This window comes from Solanum stenotomum, chromosome 5 (assembly GCF_019186545.1).
Source record: "Solanum stenotomum isolate F172 chromosome 5, ASM1918654v1, whole genome shotgun sequence".
NCBI lineage: Eukaryota > Viridiplantae > Streptophyta > Magnoliopsida > Solanales > Solanaceae > Solanum > Solanum stenotomum.
The window spans coordinates 9056198-9068226 of record NC_064286.1 but is presented as its reverse complement, the minus strand read 5'-3'; the positions used below and the strand labels follow the sequence as shown (position 1 = coordinate 9068226).

The following is a 12029-nucleotide window of genomic DNA, read 5'->3' as shown; positions in this document are numbered from 1 at the left end:
AGAAGTGAACCTAATTAGGAGTGCCATTTGATGCAGTACCTTGTGGCTTCCTTTTTGACTTGAAGTCATGTGGATACCCTACAATCTTGTAGCAATACTCCTTGCTATGACATTTACACTTTCAAAAGTCACAAATCAAGACTGAATTCCTCTTGAATCTCTGATTTACACCTGAGGTAGATGCATATTTAGAATACATAGCCACAGAGTCAGCACTAACTGTGTTCATTCCCATGCTATTGCTGTGAGACATCATTGCTTTTTGGCTTTCATCTCCTACTATCATAGCATAAGCATGATTAATAGTAGGTAGAGGATTTAGCATCAGAATTTGACTTCTGGCCTATTGAAAGGACTCATTTAACCCCATCAAAAACTTATGTAACTTCTGCCTATTCATGTGAGCCACAAATCCTTTTGATTTATCACAGTTGCAACAAGGTGCAGGCACTAAAAGTTCAGACTCATCCCACAAAGTTTTAAGTCTTGTATAATACTCAGAAACTGAATTAGTACCTTATTGCAATGTTACAATGTCTTTGTGAAGACTATATGTTCTAGAGCCATCTACTCTATCAAATCTCTCTTTCAAGTCATTCCAAACTTGCAAAGCACTCGAAGCAAAAGCAACACCACTAAGAAGACTCTTAGAGACTGAGTTCATTAACCAAGACAATACAATGTCATTTACCCTCTCCCATTGCCCCCACAGTTCTTCACCATAAACTTCCTTCCTACAGGATCCATCCACCAATCCTATTTTATTTCTTCCCAATAGAGCTAGTGTAATAGACCGATTCCATAATGTATAATTCTCAATGCCAAGTAATTGAAAAGAGATAAGGCTAACACTACTCACATCAGTAGGACTAAGAAACTGAGGATGATTGTAATCAATACCTTGAGATGATGAGACTGTATTAGAAGGCAAAGCGAAGGAACCAGAACCATCAATTTCTCCATTGTTGATANATTCATGGAGTTTTTCATCTTAAAACATCAAATAAACATCAATAATATCATAACTTATCATTTGAAATCGTTTCATGCAAGAACCCATGAGTTTGAGTAGAAATTAGGCTTTTTCACAAACTTTGGAAAAGTTGAAAACCATTTGAAATTGGCTCTAGGGTGATAGCTTGCCCTAGATAAAGAACTCCCATACCTTTACTAAGATTCCCCAAGAAATTTGATGAAGAAAACGTCTTGCATCCACAACCCTAGCTCCCACTTCTTCTTCTTCTTCTCTTCTTCACTCAAGAACCCTAACTCTTACTCTTTTAAAATGAAACAAAAATGATCCACAACCAGCCTAACACAACAATATAACCTCAAAAGAAATGATTTGTGAAAAGACCAAAATGCCCTTAAATTTTCGGACGGACTCCCTGCCAACTGCCCAACTTTCAAAGGGCATAACTCGCTCATACGAACTCGAAATCGAGCAAACTCGGTGGCGTTGGAAAGATCGTTCCAAGGGCTTTCTAAAAATAACTGGAACTACTCCTGGATCATCCTGAGCTAGGAGTTATGACTGCTCAAAGTTTGCCAAAAACTCACTGATTTCCACACTTGGCCGAATTTCCAGATTCTGAATTTTTTTCCAAAAATGACTACTTCCAATTTCAAGCTTCTTCATATTCATTTTAAATTGTCGGATGTTACACATGTCCTCCCTAAACATAACATCTCTGCTTACAAAAAAAACTTTGGTGGTAAGATCCAGAAGTATGTACCTTTTTTGTGTTGCTGAATACCCCATATGAATAGCAGACCTGGCTCTAGGCATTAGTTTATCATGTTCAGTAAGACTTTTGGCAAAGCATAAACAACCAATAGTCTTAAAATGAGACAGTAATGGTTTGCTACCATATAATCTCTCATAGGGAGATTGAAAATCAAGTACACTGCTAGGAAGTCTATTGATAATGTAGGTTGCTGCTAATACACAATGCCCCCAGTACTTGATAGGAATTTTTGCTTGAAATCTGAGTGATCTTGTAACTTCAAGGAGATGCATGTGTTTTCTTTCAGCCACCCCATTCTGCTGGGGTGTATATGGACAAGATCTCTGATGTATAATACCTAACTTTTGAAACATGCTTGCACAAGTAGAGTTTACAAACTCAGTGCCATTATCAGACCTTATTGTCTTAACAGTCTTGGCAAATTGATTATGAACATATTGCACAAACATTTGTAAGGAAACACAAACATCATATATATGTTTAAGAAGAAACAACCAAGTCATTCTTGAGAAGTCATCCACTATAGTAAGAAAATACTTGTTTCCATCAAAAGTAGTTGTATTATATGGACCCCAAAGGTCTACATGAATCAACTCAAAACAGTCACAACTCTTGATACTGCTAGTAGGAAAACTAAGTCTAGTTTGCTTGGCATAAGGACAAACTAAACACTTAGACACCTTACACTGACTTTCTTTATTCATAGAAAACATTCTATTAAGGACACCAGAAGAGACATGTCCTAGCCTTTGATGCCACAACTCCATATCTGTAGAAACTTGAGACACACTTAAAGCTATATCCCTTTGATTACTGACATGCTTTTGAGTATACAGACAACCTGTTTCTTCACCAATTTGCTTCACCTTTCCACTGTAAAGCTCCTGGAAAACACAATAGTTAGGGAAGAAAGTAATTGAGCAATCTAGCTCCTTTGTTAATTTGCTGACAGACATCAAATTGTACTGGAAGTCAGGTAGATACAACACATTGGAAATAATACCATTATCTCCTAATGCACATGAGCCTACATGTGTCACATGAGGACTATCTCCATTAGGTAAGTACACAACCTTAGGAACCTCTAATTTCGAAATAGTGCCTTTGATAAACATATCTAAATCAGATACCATATGGTTAGTAACACCAATATCTACAATCCACACTCTGTTAATATCAGGAACATGTAATGATTTACCTGCAGTGAGAGCAGCAGCAGGTGTAGCATTACAATCCAATGAGGCAATGTCTGTCTTGTGTTGAACACCTTTGAGAATGTGATCATATTGATCCTTTGTGAAAGTGCAACCTTTCAACAACTGCTTCACATCCTATTCAGCTTGACTCAGCAACTTAGAAGAATTGGAAGGACCTGGTACACCATGATCACTCTGAGAGCTATCAGTTTTTCATCCCCATCCTGGTACCTGCACATTCGTATTCATACCATAGGAGAAGTGAACCTGATCAGGAGTGCCATCTGATGCAGTACCTTGTGGCTTCCTTTTTGACTTGAAGTCAGGTGGATACTCTACGATCTTGTAGCAATACTCCTTGCTATGACCTTTACACTTACAAAAGTCACAAATCAATACCGAGTTCCTCTTGAATCTCTGATTTACACCTGAGGTAGATGCAGATTTAGAACACATAGCCACAGAGTCAGCACTAACTGTGTTCATTCCCATGCTAGTGCTGTGAGACATCACTGCTTTTTGGCTATTATCTCCTACTATCATAGCATAAGCATGATTAATAGTAGGTAGAGGATTTAGCATCATAATCTGACTTCTGGCCTGTTGAAAAGACTCATTTAACCCCCATCAAAAACTGATACAACTTCTGCCTATTCATGTGAGCCACAAATCCTTTTGATTTATCACAGTTGCAACAAGGTGCAGGCACTAAAAGTTCAGACTCATCCCACAAAGTTTTAAGTCTTGTATAATACTCAGAAACTGAATTAGTACCTTGTTGCAATGTTACAATGTCTTTGTGAAGACTATATGTTCTAGAGCCATCTACTCTATCAAATCTCTCTTTCAAGTCATTCAAAACTTGCAAAGCACTCGAAGCAAAAACAACACCACTAAGAAGACTCTTAGAGACTGAATTCATTAACCAAGACAATACAATGGCATTTACCCTCTCCCATTGCCCCCACAGTTCTTTACCATAAACTTCCTTCCTACAGGATCCATCTACCAATCCTATTTTATTTCTTCCCAATAGAGCTAGTGTAATAGATCGATTCCACAATGTATAATTCTCAATGCCAAGTAATTGAAAAGAGATAAGGCTAACACCACTCACATCAGTAGGACTAAGAAACAGAGGATGATTGTAATCAATACCTTGAGATGATGAGACTGTATTAGAAGGCAAATCGAAGGAACCAAAACCAACAATTTCTCCATTGTTGATACCTTGATTTAGTTCTTCAGCTACTCGATCTGGAGACATAGTAATCAAACTTGTTGCGGAATAAAAATCAAACTCAGTTAATAACAGACGTGAACTTCAATCTGCAGATCAACTGAGAATCTGTGAATTGAAAAAGCAACTCTGATTCGAATATGTGAATCGACAAAGCAACTCTCTGATTCTTCAACCTAAAATGCCTATCACAGTTCGTCACTGTGTATGGCTCTGATACCATGAACGTAGACACGATTTACAGAAGCTACTAGAAGAGAAGAAAGAAGAATTCCATTTATGAGCTCAAAAGGCTAACTTGTACAATGACATGAACATGTATTTATAGTTGTTTATGCAACTAACTATTGGAAGAATTAGTTGTAACAACTTTTAAGAGAAAAGACTATACTACCCTTAATCATCCTAACCACCTTTTAACTACTTAACAACCAACTGCTCTGATGAAGTCTCATTAGATGGATAATGACTGGCATATAGGTACTTGAAATGGCATCACAAACATATTCTCTCATTAGATCATAACTGCAAGTTATCAAACAATAGTTTTTTTTTAACCTTCATACACTAATGATATTCGGCAAGAAAGTTTAACCTAAGATCAACATGGTAATCAAGGCTTGTGCAATATCACCGACTGTGTAAGAAAGGATGGGAGCTAGATAAGTCAGTTTTAGGAAGAAAGACATGTGAGAAATGATTATGAATCTTCATATATAATCAAATGTCCAAAGATAATGTTATGAGTTGCATCTACTTTAATTAATATTAAATCTTGAATTTTTACTTTTAGATGTGTCCTTTGTATTTTGTACTAGGCCGCCCTGATCTTTATTGTATCGAAACGATTGACAAAGTAATTAAGGGGATATGAAAAATTGAAATTGCCAAAATTAATTTATGAATGAAGAAGACTGTCCTAAACTTATGAAATCATCTTAGAGTTACAAATTGTACATATTTTTCTAGTATTAGTGCATCTGACTTGTGACCTTGTGCAATGTCTATAAAATTTGATTCTGATAGCCCCAACAGTGCATGAAGATAAGTTAGGGCGTATAGAGAAGAGCTAAAGCCTTTATCTTGTAAAGTGAAACTCTTAATCCATAATTCATAAAGTAAAGTGTTGTTCAAATCATCCATCTCTTTTTTTAACAGGCAACCTAACTCAAAATGTAAATACTAAAGAATATGACCAAGATCCTATTTATTTCAAATTGAGGAAAGTCTGGATCTGTATCATTTCAATTAAAATTTATTATGTTTTTTTTCTTTGAACTAATCCCTAGTTTTTCTTAATAGGTAAAAACTATTTAAATAGTGTACCGAATTTAAAATCAATAAATTATTGCTCACTTATATATAGCCTTTACTATCTCTATCCATTATTAAAACAATCACTATCATCAACTTCTGAGTCACGATCTTGCTCCCAATTACCAGGCACCACAAGCCTCGACAACCGCCCTATACTTAGGGTGGCAAATGGGTTGTATGGACTGAAGTTTGGTGGGTTAAGGCGGCCTTAACCAATAGATGGGTCACTTCTCAACTTGCTCAAAGCTTACTTGAGCTAAGATAGGCTGGGTCTAGATGGGCTGAATGTTGGCTCATAACCTAGCCCATACAATTCGACTCAACTTGTGTTATTCTCTTTTATATATTTCTCTAAATTTTCATACCCAAATATCCATCAACATGTCTGAATAAATAATTAAATATTACATTCTCTGTTCCAATTCATATAATGTAGTTTAACTAAGTATGACGTTTGAATAAGATAATTACTGACACCGGTCATGACATAACATTTCCAAAATTAAAACTCATTGGTGATGTTGTGTCCACAACAGTCACACCCCCAATTCCATTTCTTCCAGTAGCAAATACCAAATCAGAGCTTGATGTCTCAGTAGTCATTTATCCATCTAAGAACTGCTAAAGGCCCCTAAAGTTTTTCATGGGCACTAATCCTCTTAGTTTTATCTTTTAGTTAGATATTTTAAATCCTTGTTTGATGCTCCTCAGTATTTATGTCAGGAATAACAACCTGACAATTACATCGGTCGCAAATTGGATTTTTCATGATTTCCTTCAGTGCATTATGTTCTATGCAAAGTTTATCATTTTCTTTTTCTAAGGTTCCATTTTCTTTGTGTTTCAATAACGATTAATTAAAAAACACAATTCACTTTCATAAATATATCAACCACAAAAATTTCACACAAAGGATAGAATGAATCAAGGAAAAGAAAGTATTGATACACCACCTTTACTTGTCTTCTTCTATTTTGGAACCAAAGCTTCACTTGGTCGCAATGCAATCGAGAATTTAATCCAATATCTCTTCTTGCATGCATATTGATCATGATGAGGATTCTCTTGGAAGAAATTTCTCTCAAAAAGATCGAATGACCAAAGGTTGTAATTAAAACTAGTAAATTAACAAGTACAAAAAAACGGAATAATACACACGCTCCAAGCTCTTGATGTTGGTTGGAATTATGCCTACTATATTTCCTCTTTAAGGATTCACAACACAAAGAATCCAGTTCGTCTCTTGATATACCACCATCTATGTTGTCACTATAATAAGAATTTCAATACTACTTTCTAGAGATGTTGGTGACACCATAGATGGTGGTGCATTTAGAGATGTTGGTGACACCATAGATGGTGGTGCATTTAGAGATGTTGGTGCAGACATAGATAGTGGTGCATTAAGAGATGAACTGGATTCTCTATATGGTGAATCATTAAAGAGGATATGCAATAGGCATAATTCCAACCAACTTCAAGTGCTTGAAGAATGTGTATCGTTCTAGTTTCTTTTGTACTTGTTAATTTGCTAATGTTAATTCCAAATTTTGGTCATTTGTTGACTCTTTGATAGCACTTTCTTCCAAGAGAATCCTTATCTTATCAAAAAGCAAGAAAAGATCTTGGAAATAAACTTTCTATGCATTGCAACCAACTACTTTGGTTCCAAAGTAGAAGAAGTCAAGTGAAGGTGATGCATCAATACATTCTTTTCCTTGATTCATTTTATCTTTGTTGAAATTTTTGTGGTTAACTATAAAATTAAATTATGTTGTCTAATCAGTCGAAAAGAGAAAATGATAAACTTTGTATCGAGCTTATTCCACTAAAGGAAGCTATGATAAATCCAATTTGTGGCTGGTGTGATTGTAAGACTATTATTCCTAACATAAATATTGATGAGCACCAAAAAGGGATTGAAAATGTTTGAATAAAAGATGAAAATTAGAGGATTAGAGCCTAGGGAAGTTTTTATTTGGTCCTTAAGCATCCTTAGAAGGATCAGCGACTTCCATGATGGCAAACTTTGATTTGGAATTTGCTGTCCGAAGATATGACATTGGGGGTGTGGATGTTGTGGACATTGCATCTTCAATATGGCTTATAGTAATGTCATGAGACTACACCCTAGTCATAAGACGTTGTTTAGGGTCACAAGTGACCCCAAGCTAACCCACGGTTGGCATTATACTACTATGTATGTAAATAACAACTGATAGCTTATGATTTTGGCACAAGCCTATGATATTGGGATGTTATTTAAGTCATTAAATTGAGTTATGATCGATAGATGAGTCTATGTTCGAAAATGATAAATTGGGTTTGATGAATGTGAATTGACATTGTAAAGTTATATTATTCTGACTAGATTGATGCTCATGAGTGTGTTCTGGTTGGGGTGCTTTATTTAAAATTGTGGATTTGAAAGGTCGTTATGTTAGTTTCATGCCTCTTGGTGGAGAACTAGTGTGATGCAAGTACTTTAGAAAGCTTCACCATTAATTTGAAGTTACAATGGTTAATTGCTTCTCAGTCTAAGGTCAGTCTAAGGAGATGGTTATATTACCTCTCCTTGCAATTCTCCTTTTATCCCATCTAAATTTTTAGCATATATCAAATGGTTGTGCAATGAGAACTCACACGTGTCAAATTCATCAAGCTATACTAATAATGATCCTTGGTTTCATGACAAAAACTATATATACTGAAGTTAAAATCATGTTCTAGTTATGATGGACAATGAATGGCATATAGATACTTGAAATGACATCAAAAGCATATATATGCTCTCGTTAGATTATAATTGCAAGTTATTAAACAATAATATTTGACCTCCGATTACCAATGCATCTGGTGGATTTTAAATCTTGAGATTTATTTTTACATGTGTACTTTCTACTTTGTGCAAGGCGACCCTGATCTTTGTTACATCTAATCGATTGACAAAGTAATGGGATGGGAAAAAACTTAAATTGCCAAAGTTTGTTTATGAGTGAACAAGGTTATCCTAAACTTTTGGAATCATCTTAGAGTTCCAAATTCTACATATTTTTCTAGTATTAGTGCATTTGACTTGTAACCTTGAAAGTGCAATGCTTATAAAATTTGTTTATGATAGCCCAGAAAAATGTTTGAGGGATCAATTAGAGCATATAGAGAAGAGCTAAGGCCTTTTACCAAGTTATGGAGTGGGGGCAGTACTTGTAAAGTAAAACCCTTAATTCATAGATCATAAAGTAGTGTGTTGTTCAACTTCTCTATATTTTATCTGGTTAGCAAGCAACCTAGCTCAGATTGTAAAAACTAAAGAATCTTTGACTAAGGTCACGTTTATTTTTATTTGAGGAAAGTCTGAATCTATATCATGTACATTACAACTTATTAAGTATTTTTTTCTTTGAGTTAATCCCTAGTTAGTTCTTAATAGGTATGAATTATTAAAATGTTGTACGAAATTTGAAATAGTTAAATCATTGCTCACGTATATATAGAGTTTTTATCATTACTCTATTCATTATTAACACACAATCACTATCATCAACTTCCGAGGAAGTATCTTGCTCCCATTACCAGCCACCATAAGCATCGAGAACCCCATACATAGGAGTGGCAAAAGGGTTGTTTGGACTGATGTAGGGCGGGCTAAGGTAGTCTGAACCAATAGATGGGTCAATTCCCAATCATTCCCTAAGCTTACTTGGGCTAAGATAGGTTGGGTCAAGATGGACAGAATATTGGTGATAACCCAACCCATAATTTGACTCAACTTTTTATTGTTCCCATTTAGATATATATATATATCAATAAATATTCTTACCCAAATATCCACAAACTTCATAAACAATTAAATATTTCTTCCTCTGTCTCAATTTATATGATCTAGTTTGACTGTGCATATAATTTAGGAAAGAAAAATAGACTTTTAAAACTTGTGTTCTAAAATAAGTCATAGGCATTTGTGTGATTAGAAATCATCTCATTAAGTATAAAATGAGCATTTTAAAGTTACAACATTACTAAATATTGAAATGTGTCATTATTTTTGGGACTGACTATAAATGAAAGTATGTCATATAAATTGGGATAAAGAAAAAACATGTTACTCCTTCCGTCCCATTTTGGTGGCCCCATTTGACTTAGCATAATGTTTAAGAAAAAAATAAAGACTTTTTAAACTTGTGGTCTAAAACAATCCTTAGATATTTGTGTGGTTGTAAATCATTTCAATAAGGATAAAAGGGAAATTTTAAAGTTGAAATGTTCTAGTTATAGTAAGGTAACATTCTTTTGGGACAACTAAAATGGAAAGGGTGTCATATAAAATGGGACAGAGGGAGTATAAAATTTTATAAATCTATCTACTTGTACAACCACACATTTTAAATATGCTAATTTTAACAAATTAAGTTTAACATAGCTTAACAACTGCTGAAATTTGAGAAAAACAAAAAAAGGGTTGAGTCCCAAATCGAGGCAAGGGTCAGTTCTCGAGTATGTATCGGGGTCCGCTCCCTGCTCAAAGTTCAGGGTCAGGTCCTAAATCGTCTTTTGAGTAGGGGTCGGTTCATGTTATGAGTTGAGATCAGATCTCGAGTCGGGGTTGAGTCCTAAGTTAGGGTAGGGTTGATGGTCAACTATCGAGACGAGGTTGGGGTCGAACTCTAAGTTGGTGTCAAGGGTCAAGTCTCGAGTCTCAGGTTAGGCTGTGGTTAAGGTTAAGGGTCGGATCTCGAGTTGGGGTTGATATCCGAGTCTAGGTTTGGTCGGGGTCTGGGACGGAATTTAAGTCTCGAATTAGGTTCAGGCTAAGGTTCAAATTTTGTGTAGAGGGTGGAGTCACCAGTTGCGGTCTAGTCCTGAGTCAAGGGTTTTATCACGCCTTAAGCCTATATCCTGGATGTTGCCGACACTCGAGAACCATTGTTGGTCCCCAAGAGAATCCTTGACCTGACTAACTATAGACATGAGACTAAATATGATACATGGGAGCCTTAAATAGATGAGAATTTAAATCATTTAAAGAAAAGCTTTAACACACTATCTTAAATACTTAACATGAATAAGTTTCAAGGAAAACACTTGGAGATAAACATGGAAAAAAAAACATCTAACATCAAACTTTTTCTATCTATGAAGCTTCTATTGTTCAAGATATGTGTCTGGACAAGAACTACGACACCTCAAATACTACTAAAAGAATAAAAATGGAGTCCTCCGGAAGCAAGAAGGTATCACCAAAAGCTATGAAGAAGTGTGAATAAGACGTCTCACCCCGTACTGCATAAAACGTCTCACCTCACGCCTCGCCTTTTAAACCATTGGTTGACGGGCCAAAGGTTAGGTGTCTTTTTAAATAACGTTCGTGACTATTTAAATTTCAAGATGTATTAGACCATTACCTTAATTAATTCTATAATATATATATTTCAACTTTTAGACTTTAATTGTTTTAACTTTCGCATATATATTGTAATTGGGTTAATGAATGTCTTGATTCACGTGGTTTGGGTAGTTAGATGCTATCACGTCTATCTGAACGAAGATAATTAGATCTTTTTTTAATTATTTTTGTATGGTATATGAAATTTTTTAGTTATAGTTTATGTATTTAGGATATCAAAAAAGATGTACATGTATGATTGGATACATGTATTTGAGAGGAAGATAAATGAATAGAATTAAATAACGATACAAGTAATAGAATAAATATATGTTAGGATAGCTCTATATAAATACCTAGGTACGTAGTACTATAATATTTTATGTAAGTTAATTTGGTGGAATAATATATTTCCCACTCGTCTTCAAAGAGAAATTATTGATGAATACGTCAAGTTGAATGGAACAAAGAAGAATTGTTGCTTCATGTGTCTTCGAAGAGAAATTATTGAAGAATTCTCTGTGTGACAATCTCATCTAAAAGATGATGATTCTTTTTTCATGGGTCAAGCATGTGGAATTTTTTTTAAATTTTGGATGGCAGTGCTCTAATATCATGTTAAAGTGTGTGACCATCTCATCTAAAAGCTTAAGTTGTTAGAGAGAGCACACTTCTATTAGTTAATTATATATATATATATATTACTCCCTCTATGGTTGTTGTCATTTTTCATATGAATTTTTGGTTTAATATTAATTGAATTAGATTTGATGAGTAACAACTATTTTAAATAAAAGAAAACTAAGTACTTTATAGATTTTTAGGACATGGCCAGCTGCATGTTTCTGTTAGTATCACATGATCGATACAAGAACATTAGAATAATAACATCAACTTACCTAACATATCAATCATCAATCTATAAAAACAACTAAAAAAAAATGATCATACCTCTGACATCAATCTGTTATGTATTATAGTCATAACTCATATCATATGTTATAATATCCTACAAATATCAGTATCTAACCTAACTATATTTGGTACCTTCCCTTCAATAAAAGCTATAAGGATTCTCTCCACTTATCGTGCACTTCTGTATTACTATAAGGTACTCCGTTTTAGTTTATTTATCTGACTTTCTT

At 34.7% G+C, this 12029-nt stretch overlaps 1 protein-coding gene across 4 annotated transcripts in view; it reads left to right on the top strand.

Moving 5' to 3' along the window:
- The window catches only part of LOC125864477 (actin-depolymerizing factor 10-like), a 616735-nt gene that overhangs the window by 20306 nt on the left and 584400 nt on the right, over nucleotides 1-12029 (top strand). Inside the window, exon 1 of one of the 4 annotated variants that reach the window (XM_049544495.1) lies at nucleotides 2031-2034. The exons of the other annotated variants lie outside the window; for them this stretch is intronic. The gene's annotated coding sequence lies outside the window, so the exon portion shown is untranslated. Of the gene's footprint in view, nucleotides 1-2030; nucleotides 2035-12029 lie in introns of those variants that run through there. 4 annotated transcript variants of the gene reach the window in all.